At 38.4% G+C, this 25441-nt stretch overlaps 1 pseudogene; it reads left to right on the top strand.

The window, feature by feature from the left end:
- The first annotated feature begins 22924 nt into the window (after positions 1–22924).
- Positions 22925–23533, top strand: LOC125921529 (glyceraldehyde-3-phosphate dehydrogenase-like; annotated as a pseudogene).
- Positions 23534–25441: the final 1908 nt, after the last annotated feature.

Here is a 25441-nt window from a genome sequence, read left to right as displayed (position 1 = left end):
CTCCTCCAGCTGGCTTGATTAATTTTGAAGTGGCTAAGCTAACAGTGCCAGATCACACCCAAGAAGTATAAAACGGTATAAGAACACAATAAAACAGTAATAAACAATAGATTATTTCAGTGGCATATGGCAGATACATAGTTGAGCCAGCCTCAAATGCAACCCTTGGATTCTGCTTAAAAATCAGTGTCTGAATTATAGATTTAGCATTCAAGGCATTCTTTGTAAGCATTAAGCAATTATTCCAAAGAGAAGAAAGGGAGGGCCAGATAAAGGAGAAAAAGAACACACACTGGTCATTGGAGAAGTAAGATAAACTAGAATTAGTGAGTAGAATTAGTGAGCGTGCATGGCAATCTACAAGGGACAATACAAAATGCATAAAAACATTCAAAAGGAAGGGATGGCACCAAGGAGACTAATACATATGAAGGAAAATAGAAATAAAGAAAACGAGGGGAAGCAGAACAAAAGAGAAAGAATAAAAAACAAACTTTAAATCCTCTCCTGACTATCTGGGTATAAAAATCACATTTTTTCCACTTAAATTATGACAAAAATCCCATGTTGCACATTAAAGAGAGTTTGGAAATATGTTGCTGAAATCTTACCTACACCATTCTCAGGTAAAATTCCTCTCTCCAGGGGTGCCTGGGTGGCTCAGTTGGTTGGGCGACCGACTTTGGCTCAGGTCATGATCTCACAGTTTGTGGGTTTGAGCCCCGCGTCGGGCGCTGTGCTGACAGTTCAGGGCCTGGAGCCTGCTTCGGATTCTGTGTCTCCCCCTCTCTCTACCCCTCCCCTGCTCACGCTCTGTGTCTCTCTGTCTCTTAATAATAAATAAATGTTAAAAAATTTTTTTAAAAATCCTCTCTCCAGAATATGTTTTCCCCATTTTCTCAATCTCCAACCATCTTCTTCTAGGGAAGGGATGCTTCAGAAGAATGAGTAGTAGTCAAAATTGCTGAGATTAAAGCTTCTAAGTGAAGACCCCAGAGTACTACCTATTTTTTTACCTCCTAATACCCTATTTATGAACTTTATTTCAAGGGAAACGAGGCTTCCCCAGTATCAAGGGAGAGACTGCACAGCTAGAAACTGATAATCAATAATAAATTTTTTTTCCCAGAAGGTTCTTGACCTTTTCATCCCAATGGCTACTCACATGTTTTTAAGTAAGAGTCTCATTGATGGATAGTTTTTGATGACGCAAGCAATCTGAATAAAGTTAATTGTTAACATACTGAAACATTTCAAAACAATCTGTAATAGGGTTGACGTTAGCAAGATGACCCAGCCTTTGTTTAATGCACAAAAGCACAGATTTAACAATGATATATGGACCAAAATATCTTTATGTGAATTCCAGAATCCAATCAAGAAGTTGCAAGGCCCTAGGCAAAAATAAAGCCGAGAACAGCTACACTGAAACAGGTCAGAAGCGTAATTTCACTTTACCTGCATCAGACTTTCCCCCAAGCCAGCACAACACAAGACTCAATACCAGGAGACAGCACCTCATCCTGAGACCACTCTCTTAAGGGGAAAGTGAAGAGTGGAGCATCCCTCTAATGTTCTGGCTTATTGGAGAGCTGCCTGAGGAACTGGTTTCTGTCTCACTCATTTGGAGGACTGACAACACCAGTATACTCTCCATGCCTGCGGACTTCTGAAAACAAAGGACAGCAGTGGGTGGCTTGTTGCAGCCAGCATAGCTCAGCACAACTGGCAGAAGTAGCACAACTTGAAGATTCTCCCTTAGAAGGGAGTGAGAGGAGTAGAACTGGAACAGGTGTCTGACATTGCAGCTCTGTTAAAGACTACCCAAGGGGATGACTTCTGTCTCATCTCATTGGGAGCATTGATAGAACCAACATAGTTTGGATGTCTGGGGACTTGCTAGAAGACAGGAAAGAGATAGGTGGTTTGCTATGATCAGTACAGTATAGCATTGATCAAGAGAAGGTGCACAACGTGATGCTACTCCCTCAAGAGGGCAGGAAAAGAGGGGCGCCTGGGTGGCTCAGTCGGTTGGGCATCCGACGTCGGCTCAGGTTATGATCTCACGGTCCATGAGTTCTAGTCCCACGTTGGGCTCTGTGCTGACAACTCAGAGCCTGGAGCCTGCTTCAGATTCTGTATCTCCCTCTCTCTCTGCCCCTCCCCTGCTCGTGCTCTGGCTCTCCCTCTCTTCCAAAAAACTAAATAAACACTAAAAAAAAATTTTAAAAAGAGGGCAGGAAAAGAGTAGAGTATGTGTCCTGAGTTCTAACTTTTCAGTGGGCTGCCTGAGGAAGCTGGTATGTAACATAGGGTGCTGATAGGTATACTGTGGATGTCTAGTGGCCACTGAGAACAAGGGAAAGCTGGGCAGCTTTCTTTTGTAGAACTAGCGAACTGCAGTTCCACAGACAGATATCAGAGAGAGCAGAAGATTGCAAGCTCCTGAAATAGAAACCAGCAATTGAGAAACTGCACACATAGGCCCAGAGAAGTTGTACTATCTGCCAAAAAGATTTCAGATGCTGTCAGAATTTCTAGCTGGGCTGATTGGTGAAGGTCTTATACAGTACAAAGCCAGTGTGTAAAGACTGGGAGAGGTGGTCACTTTTTAAATGCAAAAATCCCAATAAAAAAAGTTATAAAATACCTGAAGAAAGAAGGGAACATGGCCCATCAAAAGAACAAACATAACCCCCAGAAAACAAACCCATAGAAACAAAAGTATATGAATGAACTGAATAAGAATTCAAAATAACCATCATAAAATGCTTGATGAGCTCAAGAAAACAATGAGTGAATGAGTAAAAGTATCAACAAAGATAGAAAATATTTAGAAAGAACCAAACAGAAATCTTACAGATGAAGTATGAATAACTGCACCGAGAAATTACTAGAAGTGTTCAACAACAGATATCTTCAATCAGATGAAAGTATAAGCAAACTTGAAGATAAGTCATTTGAAATTATCCAATAAAAGAAACAAAGAAAAAAAGAAATAAAAAATGAAAATCCATGAGATTTATATAACATGATCAAAAAAGACCAATACACCCAGTTTAGGAGTCCCAGAACAAGAAGGCAGAGAGAAATGGCAAAGAGCTCTTTAAACAAATAATGGTCAACAACACCCCAAATCTAGAAAGGAAAATAACATCTAAATACACCAAATCCAATAGATTCCAACTAGAATGAATCCAAAGAAATCCAAACAAAGGCATATTTTTTAATCAAACTGTCAGAAGTCAAAGACTAAGAAAGAATTTTGAAAGCAGCAAAAAAAAAAAAAAGACTCATCATATACAAGAGAATCCCACAAGACTTGTGATATTATAATTAATAAGAAATATATATTTGGTGTTTGTCCCCATTTCTGGCACAGAGCTCATAAAATTCTTGAAAATTCCTAAGTGATGAAAAGGCTAGAGGCATCTTTTTTTACGTTAATGATGTGAATTTGGATCCCTAAAGAAGGGCTGGTTGCCAGTGGAGCCAATCATGTAATTAGAGGGTTGGAACTTTCAGTTTTACTCCCCAAACAACAGAGGTCAAACAACAGTGGTCAATGAGTTAATCAATTGTGCTATATAAGGAAGCCTCCAAAAACCCCTCCAAAAATGGGGTTCAGAGAGCTCCCAGATTGTTGAACATATAGAGATTTTAGGAGAATGGCACACCTAAAAAGGGCATTGAAAAATCCATGATCTTTCCCCATACCTTGCCTTATGCACCTCTTCCTTCTGGCTGATCCTGAGTTATAACCTTTTATAATAAACCAGTGATCAAACTAGTGAAATATTTCTGAGTTCTGTGAGCCAGTCTAGAAAATTAAATGAACCTGAGGAGGAGGTTATGAGAACCTCTGATTTAACAATGTCAGAAACCCAAGAAGGGGGGTCACTAGAGCCCCCAAATCTATAGCTGGTTAGTCAGAACTACAAATAATAACTTGAGTTTGTGACTGGCATCTGAAGTTGGGATGGGTGGGTGCAGTAGGACTAAACTTTAACCTGTGGTGTCTGATGTTCTTTCCAGGTAGATAGTGTCAATACTGAGTTGAATTCTTGGAAACCCTGCTGGTGTCTGGAGAATTACTTGGTGTTGTACGGGAACCCCACACCCCCAAACACATACACACAATGGAATTGCAGCCATAACCAAAAGAAGATTATAAGTGAATTTCCCAGCAGAAACATTGCATGCTAGGGGGAGTGGTATGAAACATACAAAGAGCTCAAAAAAAAAAAAAAAAAAAAAACAAAAAACTGCCCACCAAAAATATTATACCTGGCAAAGCTATTCTTTAGAAGTAAAAGAGAAAGACATTCTCAGACAAACAAATATGAGGAAGTTTATCACTAGACCTGCCTTACAAGAAATACTTTCAAATGGAAACAAAAGAGCATTAGATAGCAATACAAAAGTATAAAAGTTGCTGGCAAGTGTAAATATACAAATAGAGAATACTATAATGCTGCAATGTTGACATATAAGTCATTTTTAATTCTGGCATACAGACTAATGACAAACTATTTTAAAAAAGTATACCTGAAAAATTGAATAATAAAGGCCATATACAACAAACCCAAAGCAAATATCATATACAATGGTGCAAGATGGAAAGGCTTTCCTCTAAGATCAGGAACAACACAAGGGTACCCATTCTCACCACTCATATTCAACCATAGTACTGGAAGTACTGGGTATAGCAGTTACAAAAGACAAAGAAATAAAGGGCATCCAAATAGGAAATGAAGGAGTAAACCTGTTGTCATTCACAGATGTCATCTTATATACAGAAAATCCTAAAGATTCAAGAAAAAAGACTGTTAGGAGTAATCAACTAATCAACAAATTCATTTAAGTTTCAGGGTATAAAATCAACATACAGAAATCAGCGGCATTTCTACACACTAATAATAAAACATCTGAAAATAAATTAAAAAAAAACTATCCCACTCATAATAGCATAAAAAACAAGAAACAGGAATAAATTTAACCAAGGAAATGAAAGAGCTCTGCAATGAAAACTAAAAGAATTTGTTGGAAGACACAAACAAATGGAAAGATAACCCAGGTTCATGGATTGAATGAATTAATGTTAAAATGCCCAAGCTATCCAAAATAATCTATAGATTCAATGCAATCCTCAATGACATCTCTCACAGAAATAGAAAAATATTTCCTAAAGTTTTTATGGAACCACATAAAAACTTGAATAGATAAAGAAATATTGAGAAAGAAGAAGAAAGCTGGAAGTGTCAGTATTCTGATTTCAAACTACACTACAAAGCTATAGTAATTGAAATAGACACACAGTAAAAATAGACATGCAGACCAATGGAAATTTACCTTACTTTACGCTATCAACTTCACACAATCAACTCAACATGGATTAAAGACTTAAGCATAAAACTATATTGAAACAATAAAATTCCCCCAAAAAACCATAGGGAAAGATTTTCATGACACTGATGTTTGTAATGATTTTATGAATATGACACCCAACACACAGACAACAAAAACAAAAATAAATGGGTCTATGTCAAGGTAAAAAGCTACTGCACAGCAAAGGAAACAATCAAGACAGTGAAAAAGACAGCCTTCAGAATGGGAGAATATATTTGCAGACCATATATCTGATAAAGAGTAAATATCCAAAACACATATAGAATTCCTACTATTCAACAGCCATCAATCAATCAATCAAATAATCTGAGGAGAGAATTTGAGTGGACATTTCTCCAAAGAAGATATATAAATGACCATTAGGTATATGAAAAGATGCAAATCAAAACCATAGTGAGGTATCACCTCACACCTGTTTGGATGGCCACTATGAATACACACATATGTGCATACACACACACACACACACACACACACACACACACACACACACTAACCAGTGTTGGTGAGGATATGGAGAAAATTGGATCCTTACATATTATTGGTGGGAATGGAAAATGGTAAACTACTATGTAAAACAATGTGGAGTTTCCTCAAAAACTTTAGAACTACCATATGATTCAAAAATCCCACCTTTGGGTATTTATCCAAAATAACTGAAATCAGGAACCTGAAGAGATATTTGCACTCCTGTGTTTATTGCAACAATAATAAAGAGGTAAAAATATCCTAAATAAATATTGGCAGATTAATTTTTAAAATGTGGTATAATAGAAAATGGATTATTATTCAGTCATAAAAATAGAAAGAAACCCTGTCACACGCAACAACATGGATGAATATTAAGGAAATTACACTAAGTGAAATAAGTCAGTCACAGACAGGCAAATAATACGTGGTTCCAGGTATATGTAGTGCAGTCACTTATATATGACTATCTAAAATAGTCAAATTCACAGAAACAGGAAGTAGAATGGTGGCTACCAGGTGCTGATGGCAGGGGAAAATGCAAAATTGCTGTTCGATTTGTTTAGAGTTTCAGTCATGCAGATTGGAAAAGTTCTAGAGATCTGTACAACGCTGTGCTTGTCATTAACAATACAGAACAGACAGCCCTGTGTTGTACTTAAAATTCTGTAAAGAGGGTAGGTCTCATGTTATGTGGTGTTTTTAACATTACTGTTTAAAAATTCTAATTTGTAGCACTCATCAAAAAAGGATTTCCTTACTTTATTTGTAGATATGAAAGAATCTTTTCATCTATACTGTGTTTTTTATTTATATACACAGTTCAATGACAAAAAGTAATCATTGTAAAATTACACAATTGGCAAACATGGCAGTTTATAGTAGGAAATACTGATCATCATATACTAACTGCAAAATAAAGATTTCCTAATCTCAACTCCCTACTTTATACTAAAAATGTAAAATTACAAAGTCAAGCTTTCCATTCCCAGCTGAAGCATAAATTCCAGAGCCATTCCATTCTTTGCGGGGGGGTGGGGGGGGTGGGGGGGGGGGGGGTAAGGAGGGATTTGTGCTCAAATATAAGATAATACTTATTTTATCTCCCTGGAGGACGTTCTGTCCTCAAAGAGAGAACCCATCACAATATAAATCATAATACAATGATAGTCAAAGGGACTTCCACAGATAATTGTCTTACATCTGAATTGCCCCAGCCTGATGGACAGCAGCTCAAAAGTGTATATGCACTGCAGATTGTTGTACTTAAAGAGTCCTTTATGTTTTCTTCATATTTTTAAATATTACTACTGAGGGGCGCCTGAGTGGCTCAATCGGTTGAGCGACCGACTTCAGCTCGGGTCATGATCTCGCGGTTTGTGAGTTCAAGCCCCGTGTCGGGCTCTGTGCTGACAGCTCAGAGCCTGGAGCCTGCTTCTGATTCTGTGTCTCTCTCTCTGCCCCTCATGTTCTGTCTCTCTCTGTCGCTCAATAACAAATAAACTTAAAAAAAAATAAGCATTTAAAATATTACTACTGACCCATCAAGCATAGATTCCATTGTCCACTTCTCTCACAGTCTTTCATACAACACAAAACCTTTAATCTTGACATTAGAATATTCCAACCAAATAAAATTGGGACTTGCACACATCCCTACTTTTCTCATATGATCATGGCAAAATGAGATATGAGCAAAAAACTGGTGAGTCCAATTCAACATGGACTCAATAAAATTGCGAAGAGGTAGGAATCTATAGTTCATGGGGAAATTTTGGGAAGAGCTCATGGTGAAGCTAATGAAAATATTCATATATTCATCCCCATGAGTTAGGAAAACCATGTCGTTCTGGTCTTCACTATGTCCCCAGAGTTCCGCAAGTGTTCACCAAAAATTCCCTCAGGGTGCCTGGGTGGCTCATTCGGTTGAGACTCTGACTTCGGCTCAGGGCATGATCTCACAGTTCATGAGTTCGAGCCCCGCTTCGGGCTCTGTGCTGACAGCTCAGAGCCTGGATCCTGCTTCAGATTCTGTGCCTCCCTCTCTCTGCCCCTTCCCTGCCCACGCTCTGTCTTTCTCTATTTCTCAAAGATGAATAAATGTTAAAAAATTTTAAACAAAAATTCCCTGAATGAATGAGTAATGTCCAAGGTTATATGAATTCGGTTGATAAAAGGGTACATGCCTTGACAGTGTACTAAAATACTAAGCAAACAGCTCTTTATATACATAGAAATATTCATGATGTTCAATATTATGAAATGTACATATTCAGAGCCAGTGTCAGTCTATAAAATTTAAGTATTCACATAGAATTTATTCACTTCTGTTTTCTTCATAAAAGGCATTAAGACTTAATCACAGAATATCAAAGAATCAAAAATAAAAGATAATTTATTTCTTCCATAATTTGACCAAATGGTGAAGTCTTCATTGCACAATGCTACCGCTACTAATGTGATGTTAAGACAGAACCTTAAAGTTCATAGATAAAGACCACCATAGTGTCTGAGATTGTATAATCTGCGAAAAAAAATTATATTCAGGTTTTAAGCTTAAAATCAAATCTTGTCAGATTAAAAATCCAGTTATCCAGTGTTTTATCTTCTGTAAACATTTCTTTAAATGATCTCAAATGAATGAATTAATTCTCACAATTTATGCATTGTTAGGATTGTCCAGTATTTTCATCTCAAGTAAATAACCATATTTAATCATGCCAATAGCTGTTACAAACCTTTACCATTCTTCTTTAAATCACTTAACTGGACTCACCCACTCATGTTTTAACAGATGGCATAGCCTCCTACCTCACAGAGAAAATAGCAACCATCAGTCATAAACTCCACCTCCTATATTATCTGCATGTTCTCCAGATTTCCCTCCTTCCCTTCTGTCCCAGAGGATGCCTTCCCTTTCTTCCAAAGATAACACCTTTATTTGTATTCTTGATTTCATCCCCCCCCCCCCACCCCGCCTTTCCTGTCTTCCTCTCTTCATGCATTCCTTCAATAAATGTTTCTTTTGACTGCCTTCTAGCACCAGGATATTCTAAACCTGGGCATACAATGTTAAACGAGACAAGTGAAGCTCCTCTCCTCATGGATTTACCATTCTATTGTGTCTTGAAAGGTCTTTTTAATGTCCATCTCCTTTTATATATTCAATATATCCCCTCTTGCTGACCCTTCCTTTTCAGCTTCTAAACCTGTTTAAACTTATCCTCGTATTTAAAATGCATCTGCTCAGGGTATCTGGGTGGCTTCGGTCAGGAATTAAGCTTCTGACTTCGGCTCAGGTCATGATCTCATGGTTCATGTGTTTGAGCCCCGCATTGGGCTCTGTGCTGACAGCTCAGAGCCTGGAGCCTGCTTTGGATTCTGTGTCTCCCTGTACTCTCTCTCTGCCCCTTCCCTGCTTGCATTCTGTCTCTCTATCAAAAATAAATAAGATAATTTAAATTAAAAATTTTTTTAAATTAAATGCATCTGCTCAAGAAAGAGAAATGGAGAAATTGAGAAAACAATTCCATTTATGATGACACCAAAAATAATAAAATACCAAAGAATAAACTTAAGCAAACAGATGAGAGATCTATACTCTGAAAACTATAAAATGTTGATAAAAGAAATTAAAGACAACACAAATAAATGGAAAGATATTTCATGCTCATAGATTGGAAGAATAAATATTGTTAAAATTCCAATATTACCCAAAGACTCTAATCTATCGATTTAATGCAATTCCTATCAAAATACCAAAAGCATTTTTTTTGGAATTGAAACAAACAATCCTAAAATTTGGTTGGACTCACAAAAGACCCAAATGGTCAAAGCAATCTTGAAAAAGAAGAACAAAGATGGAGGTATCACAATTCCAGATTTCAAGTTATATTACAAAGCTATAGTAATCAAAACAGTATGGTACTAGCATAAAAATGGACACATATCAATAGAACAGAACATAAAACTCAGAAAAAAACCAAGATTATATGATCAATTAGTCTTCAACAAAAGAAGCAAGAATATGCAATGGGAAAAAAAGACAGTCTCTTCAACAAATGGTGTTGAGAAATTTGGACAGCTACATGCAAAAAAAAAAAAAAAAAATTAAAGTGGACCACCTTCTTACACCATACACAAAAATAAACTCAAAATGGATTAAAGACCTAAATGTGAGACCTGAAATCATAAAAATCCTAGAAAAGAGCACAGGCAATAATTTCTCTGACATCATCCATAGCAACATCTAGATGTGTCTCCTGAGGCAAGGAAAACAAAAGAAAAAATAAACTATTGGGACTACATCAAAATAAAAGGTTTTTGGACACCTGCATGGCTCAGTCATTAAGTATCTGACTTTGGCTCAGGTCATGATCTCATGGTTTCTGAGTTCCAATCCCACATCAGGTGAGCTTGAGCCCTGCTTCCAGTGAGCAGGAGCCCCACTTCAGGTAAGCCCTGCTTCTCTCTTTCTCTCCCTCTCTCTCTCTTTCTCTCTCTGTCCCTTGCTCACTTGTGCCCCCGTCTCTCTAAAAAACAAACAAACAAACAAACAAGCAAAAGTCTTCTGCATAGCAAACAATGACTGAAAGACAACTTACTGAATGGGAGAAGATATTTGCAAGTGATATAAGAACTATACAACTCAATACCAGAAAAGTAATGATAATCCAGTTAAATAATGTGTAGAAGACATAAAGAGGTATTTCTCCAAAGAAGACATCCAGATGGCCAACGGACACATGAAAAAATGCTCAACATCACTCATCAACAGGGAAATGCAAATCAGAACCACAATGGGGTATCACCTCACACCTGTCAGAATGGTTAAAATCAAAAACACAAGAAACAAGTGTTGGTGAGGATGTGGAAAAAAGGAATCCTCGTGCACTGTTGGTGGGAAGCAAACTGGTGCAGCCACTGTGGAAACAGTATGGAGTTTCCTGAAAAAGTTAAAAATAGGATTACCATACGTTCCAGTAATTGTGCTACTGATTATTTACCCGAAGAATATGAAAACACTAATTTGAAAAGCTATATATACCTCTATGCTTATTGCAGCATTATTTATAATAGCGAAAATATGGAAGCAGCCCAAGTTTCCACCAACTGATGAATGGAAAAAGAATAGATATAAGGGGTGCCTGGATGGCTCAGTCTGTTAAGCCTCTGACTCTTGATTTTGGCTTAGATCATGATCCCACAGGTTCATGGGTTCAAGTCCCGCTTCAGGCTCCGAGTTGACAGTGTAGAGCCTGCTTAGGATTCCCTCTCTCTCTCTCTCTCTGCCCCTCTTCCCTCTCTCTCTCTCTCTCTCTCTCTCTCTCTCTCTCTCTCAGAATAAATTAATAAATTTTAAAGAAAGGATATAGATATAGATATAGATACCCAATGGAATACTACTCAGCCATAAAAATGAATGAAATCTTGCCATTTGCAACAACACGGAGAGAGCTAGAGAGTATAATGCTAAGTTAAATAAGTCAGAGAAAGACAAATACCATTTGATTTCACTCATATGTGGAATTTAAGAAATAAAACAAGCAAAGGAAAAGAGAGAGAGAGAGACAAACCAAGAAACAGACTCTTAAGCATAGAGAACAAACTGATGTTACCAGAGAGAAGGCAGGTCTGGGGATGGGTGAAATAGGTGAAGGGGATTGAGGGGACACTTAGCATGATGAAGGCTATACATTACTATGTATAGAATTGTTGAATCACTATATTGTACACATGAAACTAATATAACACTGTTAATGTACTGAAATTAAATTTTTTAAATAAAAGTAAAAAAGAATATGTAATAATACATATTTTTTTAAAAGCATGAGTTCATTTTGCTGATCTTGAAACTATGTGTCTCCAACCCTTACTGTCACAATTCTAGAATCAGCTGTAATTTGTTTCCACTTTCACTATATTTTTTAACTCCTCACTGCACAGCAATTTTACTTTTGCTTTCTATAGTCTAGTGACCTATTGTTTATACTCAGCTTTTGGCATAGTTTTCCTTTCTTTGAATTCTCATAAATTCCAGGACAGAATATAGTTTACTTGTCCACACTTTTTGCTGCCATTTTTCTCTGCCTGTACCTTTACTGCTTGACTCCCCGAGATTCCTATATTGGCTTTCCTTTCTCATTCTATCCATTTTCCCTGAAACACCCTGCCCATGCCCATGATTTCAACTCCCACCTATGTGCTCATGACTCCAAAATTCTGTATATTCAGACCCTCCTGAGTTTCTTATCTACATTTCAAGTACCCCAAAGACATTCTCATTTAAATGGCTACTAGCATTATGTGCTAATGGGATGGTACTTAATGCTACAGAGTAGCAGAGAGAAAAGTATTACTAACTATGGTAACAGAAAAGCTCCAGAATTTCCATGGTTTAATGAAGTGGAAATATTTTTCTTCTTCCCATATGGTTGAGTTTGTGGTGGTGGCAGCAGGATGGTATGGGGCTGAATGTGGTTCTGGGACCTAAATTCATGGAGACTCTAACTGTTTTATTATGTGGCTTCCAAGGCCATCTGGCAGGGTTTCATCCAACCAGCAGATGAGAAAAGAGCTCATTGGATGATGCGGAAGGGGTTTATACACCCATTCTGGAAGTGGTGTACTTCACTTTTACCTATATTCCACTGAACAGAATTTAGTCATATTGTCCCACATAAATAAGAGAGAATTGGGAAGGACGGGCCATGGCTGAGCAGCTATTTCACAACATCCTCTATGCTGTGCAAGGATAATGCAAATGTTAAGTAGAAAGCTAGCATTCTCTGCAACAGAAGTCATGGGTGACCTTTTTCTTGTTGCTAGTTAAATGAACAGAATTGAGAAAGTATGAAAGTGCAAACTATCAGGGTGCTTCTCTTTCTGTAAGCATCCTGGTGATGTATAGGGGCTACATGAATATTCCCAGAGACAAACTTGGCTGTTAAGGGAAAGTGAAATCTTGGGAAGCAACTGGCCTCTTTGCCTTCTATCTCTATTTCCTTTCACAGAACTACCAAAATGTCATAAAATGTTTCCTTTTCTCTTTCATTCCTTATTTTTTCTCTTTACATTTATAAATTTAGTTTTCTGTTAATAAAAGCAATAGATTATTCTTTATAAAACTCAGTTAATCATTTCATTCCCTGTTAAGACAATCATTAATTTCCCCAATGATTCTAAAAGGAAGTACAAGCACATATCATACCATGAAAGCCTTACAGTAAGACTCCCACCAACCTTACCTGTCTGTCACTGAATTTGCTTCTCTCCCATCAATTCAACATCACTCTATCCTCCTTAAGGTCTGAAGAAGCTAAGAACAAAGAGGATACTGAGAATATCCTTCTCCTACGTGGTTCTGATTTAGAATCTACTATTGATAGGCATCACATAAGAATTGGGAGGTAAAGAGAAAAAGAGAGCATTATTTTAATTTTTTTAACGTTTATTCATTTTTGAGTGACAGAGACAGAGCAGGAACGGTGGAGGGACAGAGAGAGAACAGGAGACACAGAATCTGAAGCAGACTCCAGGCTCTGAGCTGTCAGCACAGAGCCCAACGTGGGGCTTGAACACATGAACAGTGAGATCATGACCTGAAGTTGGATGCTTAACTGACTGAGCCACCCAGGTGCCCCAACAAGAGAGTATTATTCCTCAGATATTGCAGGCAGATGCTTGGGTGGTCAGGAGATTTGAAGCACTTTCTGAGTGGGCTCTTTTTTTGTTTGTTTCTGCTGATTCCGGTTTTTTTTTGGTTTTTTGGTTTCTGTTTTATACAAATTCAAGTCAGTTCACATACAGTGTAGCCTTGGCTTCAGGAGTAGAACCCAGTAATTCATTTCTTACATATGACACCCAGTACTCATCCCAAAAAGCGTCCTCCTTAATGCCCATCACCCATTTAACTCACTCCCCCATCCACCTCCCCTCCAGCAACCCTCAGTTTGTTCTCTGTATTTAAGAGTCTCTTTCGGTTTTCCTCCCTCTCTCTTTGTATCCTAGTTTTCCTGAAAGCTCTTAAGGATCATTCCATACTAGGATAGTCTTAATTTCCCCAAGGCTTTCCAATGAGTATAAGCTCCTAAGTCCCTGAATTAAACATTTCAAACTTGCAATATAGAGCGCTGAGGTTTTCTTGAACAAACCTCGACAGATAAACCCACTCAAGTGGACACACACGCACACACATCCTATCCCCCAGCGAAAGCAAAATTCTTGCCATTACCCAAAACTAATTCATTGTTTTGATACATGCTGCTCTCTCTGCACAGCATGCCCTTTCCCTGACATTTTTGACTGAAAAATTCTTGCTCATCTTTCAAATTCAAATATCACCTTCTAACTGAAGCCTTCCCCAATACCCCCGGAGTTATTGCCACACTTTCCTTGGGAAGACCATACGGTCCTGCTCCTATCTCTTAGGTGGTATTTATAACATCATTTACAGAACCTTACCTTGTCGAGAGGAGTCATGCTTTATGACACTTTGTGGCTTCAGTTCTAAGTATACAGATTCTCATAGATTAGACATTCAATAACCTATGCTCGATGCTCCATTTTGAAATAAAATGCCACTAATATAAATGAACGTTGCTTTTTTCACCGCACACTCTTAAAATTGGAGAGTAAACCTGTGAATCAGGAGTGCATCTAAGGCTCACAGGAGGGTCCCAGGTGCGCCCCTCCCCCCACAAGTACCGAACATGCTAGTACACACAGGAAGCAAGGGGAAGGAGCAGACGTCATCCAGCCTCTCCCTTGCCTTTCCCCTCTCAATCTTTTCATCACTCATCAATGTAGTGACTCCGTGTACCGGCATCCTTGGAAGCGGGTTTTTCTCCCGATTCCTGACGCTGAGATCCTCCCCCGTGCCTCCTCCCAAAGGCCTGCTGTAGAGGAAGAGGCTCCTGCATGCTTTCGTAATAACGGTGCGGTGCCGTGTGGCTGACCTTCCGGCAGGAGATGCCCTGGTTGCCCAGAAGAGTGGCACCACCTGGTGTCGCAGTGGCAGCCTGGGTGCAGTGGAACGTGCTCCCGCCAGATCTGCACGGCAGCAGCGACAAGGCCAGGAGAAGAGCCCCAGCTGCGACGTCGGTTTTCCCTCATTAATACGGGGTCAAAATGACTCTGCTGTTTAAAATGGCTCCTCTCTAATTAAACTGATGCTAGCTTCTGTGTGGTGCCCTATCCCAGGAATTTTCTGCCTGCTACTTAAAGCAAAGACAGAGGGGAGGAATTAATCTGGTTAGCCCTTTGACTGGGCTTTAATTTCCATGAGAATCTTTATTCTGATCAAACACTATTAAACAGAAATTACTTGCAACCAGTCAATCGATTCATTCAGCATATACAACTTTTATTGGGCATTGGCTTAGTCAGGATTGTCCTGGGGCCTGGAGTACACTGACGAAACAAGTTAAGCATGTTGCCTGACCTCTTGAAGCTTACAGTCTAGGGTCCACTAGGGACCAGAGGAGGAAAAAATAAATAAGAAATCAATGTGTAATACAGTATAAGAGTAAGTGCTATGGAGACAAACAGAGCAGAGCAAAAGGACAGAGAGGGCCAGTGGAGGCCAGGGTGGTCAAACAACTCCACTATAATGAGGAAACTTTTGTGTCTGGATCTGAATAAAATGAGGGAATAAGCCATGAAAGTATCTATGAGAAGAACATGGCTGGCAAAGAGAATAGGGAGGTCCTGGGGAAGCAGAGCCTGGAGGGTTTCAGGCAAGAGGGCCGATGTGGCTCTATCTGAGCGGTAGGAGATGGACCGGACAGGTGCACAGGGCCCAGATCAGTTAGGGATGTGCAGGTTGAAGCTTGAGGCTTCAGTGCGGGTCTAAGTGTCTGTGACGCTCGTGACAGGACTTTCATTAGGACCATGCTCAATGTTCCTCATTCCTCTTGAGAAATGAAAATAAACCAATTTAGAATGAGTAAAACCAAGAAAGTTATTACTGGTGCCAATTTTTGTTATCTGTCATGCTATTGTCTTAATAATAATTATAATAATAACAATAACAATATGACAATAATAAGAATATCTTGTTAAAATGGCTCAGTATTTAGACCCAAAGGACTTCACATAAGCTGAAGTTAAATGGAAGTGAGCATTTTACAACACTAACTTAATTTCCTGGGAATGCAATCATGTTTTTTGGACCTTTCTGAATAAACCTTACAGATAATCTAGTGTTTTACCTATGAGAACACTATGACTCACTTTGACTTCTGCAAAATCACCCAGGTCATTGGTCACTATTCTAATCAGATTTCCACAACACCTCAGTGTGTCGAGTGAGCTTTGAAGTCAGATATCACCCAGCCTTACAATCCATTCACAATCTTTCTGCCACTCTGAGCTTCAGAGTCCTCAAATTCCTTGTTATTGGAATCAAATGTAAACACCTTACCTAGCGCCCAGCACATCGCATGCACTTCAAGCTAGTATTTCTGCCTTGTTAGTACCAGTTTTTGTGCCTCCTGAAGCTGGTGAAAAAGAACAGTGCTGTACTTCTCTTCAGGGTATTTCTCAAGGACACACCATATTCGTCTCCTCCTTTCACCCCTCCCTGTCTCTTAAGTCGGTCTAAGAAGAGCCCTCCCCTCGTCCCCAAACATAACAAGCTTCAAATTGGAACGGGCCTCTGACGTAAGTAGAAACCGTGCTCTCTCATATATACAACAAACAAATGAATCCCAGATTGATTGGACAGGACTTTTATACCTATTCTGGGTCCTTCTATTTCATCTCACAGACCCACATGCTGCCACTACACTTTGATTTGAAAGATGTTTTCTATGCATGTAAATTCACCCCCATTGATAGATCAGCCACTTAATCACAAAATATGGCCTAGGAGCGCTATCTGGTTCCAAGATCCATAGTAGCAATTTTCAACTTGAAGAAAGAAAATAAACGGTAGCACTTAGCAGGGATTTGCCTCTGGCTTCCTGCATGGCAGGACTCTCTGTGACTTTTGGAGTCGCTTCAAGCTTCTAAGCTCCCATGGAAGTATCCTTGACCAAAATGAAAACAACAAACTTGCTGATGTAAGGGAACATTCTTGAGGTTGTTATTCCAGAACCCACAAATCATTAGAACCTGAGGTAAGCCCGAGGTTTTTGTTCATCTGCTTCCAATTCATTGTCACCATTGTATAAAAATGACTTACCCTACACAGGATACAGACCTATCTGTCTATTCCATCATGAATCGTCTCAAGCAGCTAGAGCCTCAGCCCACGGCTGGGCTATATATTAACTTTTGACATTGCTTCTAGGTCTACTCTTGCCCCAAACTCATACCACAAATCATTTTCAGTATATTAAAGCCCAAAACACATATTTAAAAAATTAAGTATTAAATCCCATGTAGACACTAAAAATTCCTTAACAGCCTCAATGTGTAAAACTCATTTGCCTTTTCTCATGGCCTTTGGTGCTGTTTCCAGCTGAGTGGGCATGTTCAGGGGGTAGGAGGGTAATTATTGGAGAGTCAGATTGCCTGGTTTTCAATGAACTCCATGTAGAATTTTGGAGGTGTTGAGGAATATATATCCCTACTTTTCCCAGCTAAGGTTCTAGCAGACTGACTAAAGTCATACTGAAGAAACAGGTCAGAGGAGAGAATTAGAAATCCACTATAACATGGGAAATGAGAAATTAATCCTTTTCATTGGCTCTATCATCTTTTTCCCTCTTCTTTTATCAGAGTTCTTCCCTTCTCCCCTGAGACTTCCATTTACTTCTGTGCTTCCTCTCCTCCAAAGTGTATCACATAGCCTTCCATATTCCTCACCTTAATGTCTCCATTTACAGATTAAAATTTTGACACTTACCCTTATATTGTAATATATAGTATTATATACTATATATTAAGAGAACCACATTTATGGAAACCACTTCATCAATATTATCTTCATCAGAATTAGTGATAATTACCACTCACAGAAATGTTGTAATGTGAAAGAACTGTCATATGCAAAAAGTACTATCCTTATTTGCTGAAAATTTCCCACCTTCACCATGAAATATATTATGGTAAATCCTCCCACATGACTTTTTTAGAATAAACATGATGCTACCCAATGTGGACAACTACATCACTATATACATGAGGAATGAAATTTAAATCACAATTTTAACAATTTCCCTGGACACACTTCCCATAGAAACATTTGAATGCTAACCATTCTCTTTCTTTTTTGGATGTCTCTTGTTATCAAAATTTCTTACTGTTTTATGCTTGATACTAATAGGGCCATATTTACATAAGGCAAGAAAATAGATAAGAGATTAAAAACAAACTCATCATCACATGGAACATAAGGAAAATGCCCTAAATATCATTATGATCAGGATCCCTTCTTTCAATGTTACATTTCTTCTCAGGTTTCTACTGTATGCACATTATTCTATGGGTTAAATATAATCACAGTAACATATATATTACAGATATCCCCAAAGCCATGAAGCACCAAATTTGTGCTTTTTCGTAAATAGGATAAACAGAAATAAAATAAGCTAGGGGCGCCTGGGTGGCTTGGTCGGTTAAGCGTCCGACTTCAGCTCAGGTCATGATCTCACGGTCCGTGAGTTCGAGCCCCGCGTCAGGCTCTGAGCTGTCAGCACAGAGCCTGGAGCCTGTTTCAGATTCTGTGTCTCCCTCTCTCTCTGCCCCTCCCCTGTTCATGCTCTGTCTCTCTCTGTCTCAAAAATAAATAAACGTTAAAAAAAAAAAATTAAAAAAAATAAATAAATAAAATAAGCTAAAGAAATGGTTATAAAAGTCTAGACCTTGGACTGGTAGTAATAACATCACTAGGAATTCATTAAAAATGCTTCATCCTATAGATGCTGAATCAGAAACTCAGGAGTGCAGCCCAGCAATCCGTGTTTTTAACAAACTCTACAGCTGATTCTGATACATCCTAATGTTTCAGAACCACTGACATAAAGGGGGTTTTTCTAATTAGGAGTATCTTACTATCGTTACCTGTGTTCATATTTGAAATTCTTTAAAGAGTGGCATTTCATGACCAAGCCCAAATTAATAGACTTGTTATCCAAGTAGCCCAGAGATAATCATGGAGTTGTCCATCAGTACCAAAAAACTGAATTGGGCCTGGATTTGTAAGACAGAGAGAAAAATGAAGATTTTATTGTAAAAAATAAAAATGCAAAGACAAGTGCATCCATGAAAGTCAAATGTCATTATTTAAATATCAGCTATATGTTCATAACTGTTCCAAAATGAAATAAAAATTCACTTTTGTAAACTAAGTGGGTATCACTTAAGGATGTGTGATAGGCAGAACTTTGGCCTCTGTAATATGTATTCATTACTCCCAGTAATATTTTAGATGATAGATAGATAGATAGATAGATAGATAGATGATAGTAAGTTTACTAATCATCTGACTTTAAAATAAGGAGACTATCCAGGAGGCATTAACCTAATCATAGGAGCCCTTAAAATCAGAGATCTTTCTCCAGCTGGGAAACAGAAAGGGAAGTTGGATAGTCAAAACAGGAGAAGGATTTGAACCGCTACTGGTGACTTGAAAATGAAGGAGGTTATGTGTCAAGGAAATAGGACCTCAATCCTACACCTACAAAAACCTGGATTCTGAAAACCACAGAGAGCTTGAAAGAACATTCTTCCCCAGAGCCTCCAAGTAAAAACCCAGGCCAGACCAGCTGATACCTTGATTTCAGCCTTTGCAAGATGTTGAGCTGAGAACCACCTAGTTAAGCCATGCTATGTCCAGATTCTGACTTTGTAGACTAAGAGATAATGAATGGGTGTTGGTTTAAGTGCTAAATTCATGGTAATTTTTCATTGCAGCAACAGTAAACAAACACTGGTGTTAAGTTAAAAGGCTCTTACAGTCGACCCACATTTTGCAATGAACCTGTTGCTTTTAACAGCAAAAAAACAAAAACAAAAACAAAAACAAAAAACAATTGGCAATTTAACATTAAGAACATGAGGGCTTCACTAGTAACCTTTTGTAATATTCAGAATATCCGCACTATTCCTTTGGCCTTCTAGAGGCAATCACTCCTTTAGTATATTTGTCTTGAGGGTATACTCACTTTCCTCATAGTCTAGGCAGCAGCATCTGATATTCATATGTCAGTCTCTGAAGACTAGAAAGAGGTGTCTGTCTTTGTTCTCCTCCTTCAGAGGGATCTTTCTACGTAGAAGAAACTTAGTTCACAAGGTTCAGAGGAGAGCCACGAGGTAGCCCCACTGCTGTATCTTGACAGACTTTCATCTGTGACATATTGTCAGACCTCCGCACTTAAAGGAAAATAGAGCCTTTGAAATGTGAGTTCAGTTCAGCCGTCTTCCACTTTGCAGACATCTAATTATTTTTATTTAAGGGAAGGACGAAGAGGGCTCCTCATAAGTTTATGACCACTACCCACATAGTAGAGGCCCCCAGCCCCTGAAGAAATCAAGCTAACAAAGGAGAATGGGAACAAACAGCTGGTGTATTCATTTGCTAAAGCTACTATTACAAAGTACCACAGACTTGGTAGCTTAAACAACAGGAAATTATTTCCTCACAGTTCTGGAACTACAAGTCCAGGACCAAGGTGTCAGCAGTGTTGGTATCATTTGAAGTCCTTGTACATAGCCATCGTCTTCCAATGTCTTTACATGGTCTCTGCTCTGTGTGTGTCTGTGTCCTAATCTTCCTTTCTTATGAGGATATATCAGTCATATTGGATTAGATTCCACCCCAGTGGCTTCATTTAAACTTAATTGCTCCTTTAAAGACCCTATCTCCAAATACAGTCACAGACTGTGGCACTGGGGGACGGGTAGGACTTTAATATACGAACTCTGGGGAGGCACAATTCCATCCATAACAGGTGACATCCAGTTATTTACTTCTGGAGTATAGTCTCACCTATTCTTGGTACCAGTGCTCTTTCCAGACAAGGCGTCAGAAACTTTCTGGCCGAAGAGGATAATAGGCTTATATGCAAAAATTAGGTAACTGGAAGTGATAGAGCCATGATAAAGCAGAGCCTTCTGATACAAAGCCCAGTGGCCTTTCTACTACATTGGACCAGCAGTGCTGGTTTATAGCAGAAAGGTTCTCAGAAAACCATATGCATTCTGTTTACATTAGAGTTACCAGGATGTTCCATTAAATTAGAAAACCATTAGCATTTGCCCATTTAACTGTTTATCTCTCTTGCATTCTCTCCATGCTTCCTGAGCTATTCATGCAATGGAGATAATTCAATTTTATTTAATTTCATGTATTTCCTTCACTGAACATTAAAGCTAATTAAAATAATCCTTGACATTTATTGCCTTAATGTGGCATACACTGTACCTAGTGGTTTACGTGTGTTATCCCATTAAACTTGCAGGAACCCTATGAGCTAAATACTATGGTTATCCCAATGTCAGAAAAGGGAGCTGAGGTTTAGAAATTCAATTTCTTGCCCAAAGTCCTGCAACCAGTGTGTAACAAAGCTGTGTCTACAAAGGTCTGTCCAGCTGCCTCTAGAATGGTGATTAGCTTCAAAATAGAATAGACAAAACTTCTATCACAGAATGAAGGAAAATGGCTTCATTACTCATGAGTTCCCATATATAATGAAAAACATCCTGGCAAGAGGAAACTCACTAACTATTGTAACATAAGTCCTGGCCATCAACCTGTCATTACAAGATTTGAGTGGTTCTGCATGTGGAACATTTCATGGGCTTTTATAGGTGGGAAACTTCTATTTCAAAACAAATGATAAGATTCTTTAAAAATAAAGCATTACATTCATATATCTAAAATGAAATTAATAATAGAATATAATCTTCAGACAAGTGACAAAATACTCTGGCACTCAGGTTCAAATCATGAATATAATTGCTCTAACTATGTACCTGTGAGACAACATTATAAAGGAATGGACATTTTCAAGAGGAAAAACCTGAACATCAAACACTGCTCTGGAGGGGACAAAAAGACTTACATGAAAAGCAAACCTAGACCAATTCTCCCCCAGGAATGAAAATTAAGCTATGACCCACACTAGTAAACTTTCTAGAAAAAAAAAAAATTCAATATTTGAATGATACTACAAATTTCTGCTGACCTATTTTAAGTAAACTATTACCACTTCCTGGTAATATTTTCATTTATCTAGTAGACTGTAGACAGCAGCTGTTCTCTTTTCTTGTCAAGCCTTGAACTAAAACAACTCTCAGCTGACTTGGAGTCATGATCAGGACTCCAGCTTCAGTGAGAGCTTAGAGGTCGGCAAAAGGTCCAGCTTCTAGCCTCATCCGAAACTGCAGAGAGGCAGAGCGCCCTCTGCTGGCTAAAATCCTGGGGCCACAGCATAAATACCCTTCCAAAGGTAAAATAAGATTCCAGATAAACGTGGTGCTCTAAAAAATTTTCCACCAACAGATCTGCATTAGAGGGAATGTTAAAGGAAACCATTGGGAGCAGGGAAATTATACCAGATGAAGACTTGAATCTATACAGAGGAATAAACAGCACCAAAAATGGTAAGTAGGAGTAAATACATAAGAATATTGTCCTCATTTTTAAGTTATTTAAAAGGTAATTTGCCCTTGGCTTCTCCCTATTCCACAAAAGCCATACGTTACTGTGCAGTGTCAGTCACATCCCCGAGACACGATGGTTAAGGTCAGAGTAAATAGATTTGTCCATATTAAGCGTCTGGATGCCAAGGCTGCTTTTAACTTCAACAAGTAGGAAATTATCGTCATCAATGTCTCATTTAGTGCATAAACTACATGGTCTAACACATTACGCTATGGTTTCACACATGGCAACTTGAGTGGCACAATCAAGGCTGACAACAAGAAGTTTGTCAACAATGGGAAGGCCATCTCTATCTCTAAAGCAAGATGTCAGCAACATATGGAATACTGTTGGTGCTAAACATGCTGTGGAATCTATTAGGCCTGGGGCTACTTGAAGGCTAGAATCAAAAGGGTCATCATCTCTACCCCTTCTACTGGTGCCTCCATATTTGTGATGCCCCCATCCTCAACACAGTGTCCATACCAGAACCATGAGAATTATGACAACTTTCTCAAGACTGTCAACAATGCCTCCGGCACCACCAACTGCTTTGCCTCCTGAACAAAAGTCATCCAGGATGACTTTGACATCATGGAGGGACTACAGTCTACAGTCTATATCATCACTGACACTCAGACTGTGGGTGGCCCATCTGGGAAACTGGCATGACAGTATGGAGATACCCAGAACATTATTCATATGTCTACTGGAGCTGCCAAGGTTGTGGGCAAGATCATCCCCAAGTTGACTGAGAAGTTCACTAGCATGGCTTTTTGTGTCTCCACCCCTAATGTGTTGGTTGTGGGTCTGACCTACTGCATGGAGAAAGCTGCCAAGTATGAGGACATCCCAAAAAAATGATGAAGCAGGTGTTAGAGAGCCCTTTGAGAATGAGGGTATCTCCTGTTATGTTAACAATGACACCTACTCTTTTACCTTTGATGACGAGGCTGGCATTCCCCTCATGATCACTTTGTCAAACTCATTTCCTGATATGATAATCAATTTGATTATAGAAACAAGGTGGTATACCTTATGATCTGCATAGCATCCAAGGAATAAGAGTCCCCTGGACCACTAGTCCTGGTAATAGTAAAATAGGAAGAGAGAGATCTCCAGCTTCTGGAGAATCCCTGCCTCAACTGAATCTAACACAGTGAGAATCTCTCATCGTCAACACAATTTCTATCATAGATTCCCCACAGAAGGGGAGTGGCCTAGAGAGCCCTATGTTGTCGTATACTATCAATATAGTAACTACACTCCACAATAAAAATAATTGTTTAAAACAAAAATAAAAACAATATGCTGGAATTTATGAATGTACAGTAGCTAATAATTGTGTATGATACAAATAGTGCAAAGAACAGGAGAGAGTAATAGCAGTATATTATCATAAAGTAGAGAAGAGATATAAATAATATTAACTTATATAATAATATGATTTAAATATGCATGAATAAATTTCAAACACAAAGCAGTCACTAAAATAAATAGAGTTGCAGGTAATAAGTTGAGTGGAGATAAAGTGATATCAAAAATACTCAGCCAAAAAGATAACAGGAAAAGAAAGAAAACAACCAATAAGAAAAAGAAAAGCACCCCCCTCAAAAAAAAAAAACAAACAAACCCTGAAACGAATAGAAAACAGACAGCAAGATCATAGATTAACCCAATCACATTAATGGTTACAAAAAAGGTAAGTGGGCGGATTGGAATAAAGAAAACACATCAAAAAAGACCCAAGAAGAATCACACTTTAAATGTAAAAGCATAGATAGGTTCAAATAAAAGACATCATGGGGGGAAAGATATATTATGCCATCACTAAGTATAAGAAAGTTGGAGTAGCTATATTAATATCAGACAAAGTAGACTTCAGAACAAGAAATGTCATTAGGGGGAGAAAGGGACTTTTCATGATAATAAAGGAGTCAATCATGAACAAGACATAACCCCTTAACCCCAAATAGACATGCACCCATGAACAAAGCTCAAAAACAAAACAAAATAAAACAAAGAAAAACACTAAGCAAAATTAATAGAATTGAAAGGAGAAACAGAAAAATCGGCAATTATAGTTGATTTCATTCCTCTCTCAGTAATTCGTAGAACAACTCTGCAGAAAATCAGTAAGGATACAAAAGATATGCCCAACACATTCTCCACAAACTGGATCTAATCAACAGTTATCCAACACTGTAGCCAGCAATAGCAGCATATACACTGACACTGGAAGAGCTATTATAGACCAGGTGGACCTGAGATGTTAAAGCAAATCTCAACAGTTTTCTTCATATACAATTTCAAAAACTATTATACTCTACATTATAGCTAACGTTTTTTATTGTAGTAAATATACATAACATACAATTCATCATTTTAACCATTTTCAAGTGTACAATTCAGTGTACGTTCACATTGTTCAAATTTTAAAATATTAAAATAAGGGCACCTGGGTAGCTCAGCCAGTTGGGCATCCTGAGGCGATTTTGGCTCAGGTCATGATCTTATGATTCATGGCTTCCAGTCCTGTGTGGGGCTCCAGGCTGACGGTGCAATGCCTGTTTGGGATTCTCTCTCTCACCCTCTCTTTCTGCCCCTCCTCTGCTCACACTCTCTCTCAAAATAAATAAACTTTAAAAAATAATAATAAAATAAAATACTAAAATAAATCAAAATGCATTATCTGACTACAATGAATTTAAATAAAACATCAATAACAAAAAGATATGTAGAAGACCCCGATATGAGAAAATTAAATAAAATACTTCGAAATAAGCCATAGATCAGGGGCAGCAGCTGACAGCATCGAGCTGACATGACTGTGCTGATAGCATGGAACCTGTTTGGGATTTTTTCTCTCCCTCTCTCGCTGCCCCTCCATGCTTGCTTGCTCTCTCTCTCAAAATAAATAAACTTGAAAATAAAATAAAATAAAATAAAATAAAATAAAATAAAATAAAATAA

This window comes from Panthera uncia, chromosome C2 (genome assembly GCF_023721935.1).
Source record: "Panthera uncia isolate 11264 chromosome C2, Puncia_PCG_1.0, whole genome shotgun sequence".
Classification (NCBI taxonomy): Eukaryota; Metazoa; Chordata; class Mammalia; order Carnivora; family Felidae; genus Panthera; species Panthera uncia.
This window is presented reverse-complemented; position numbering and strand designations above follow the sequence as displayed.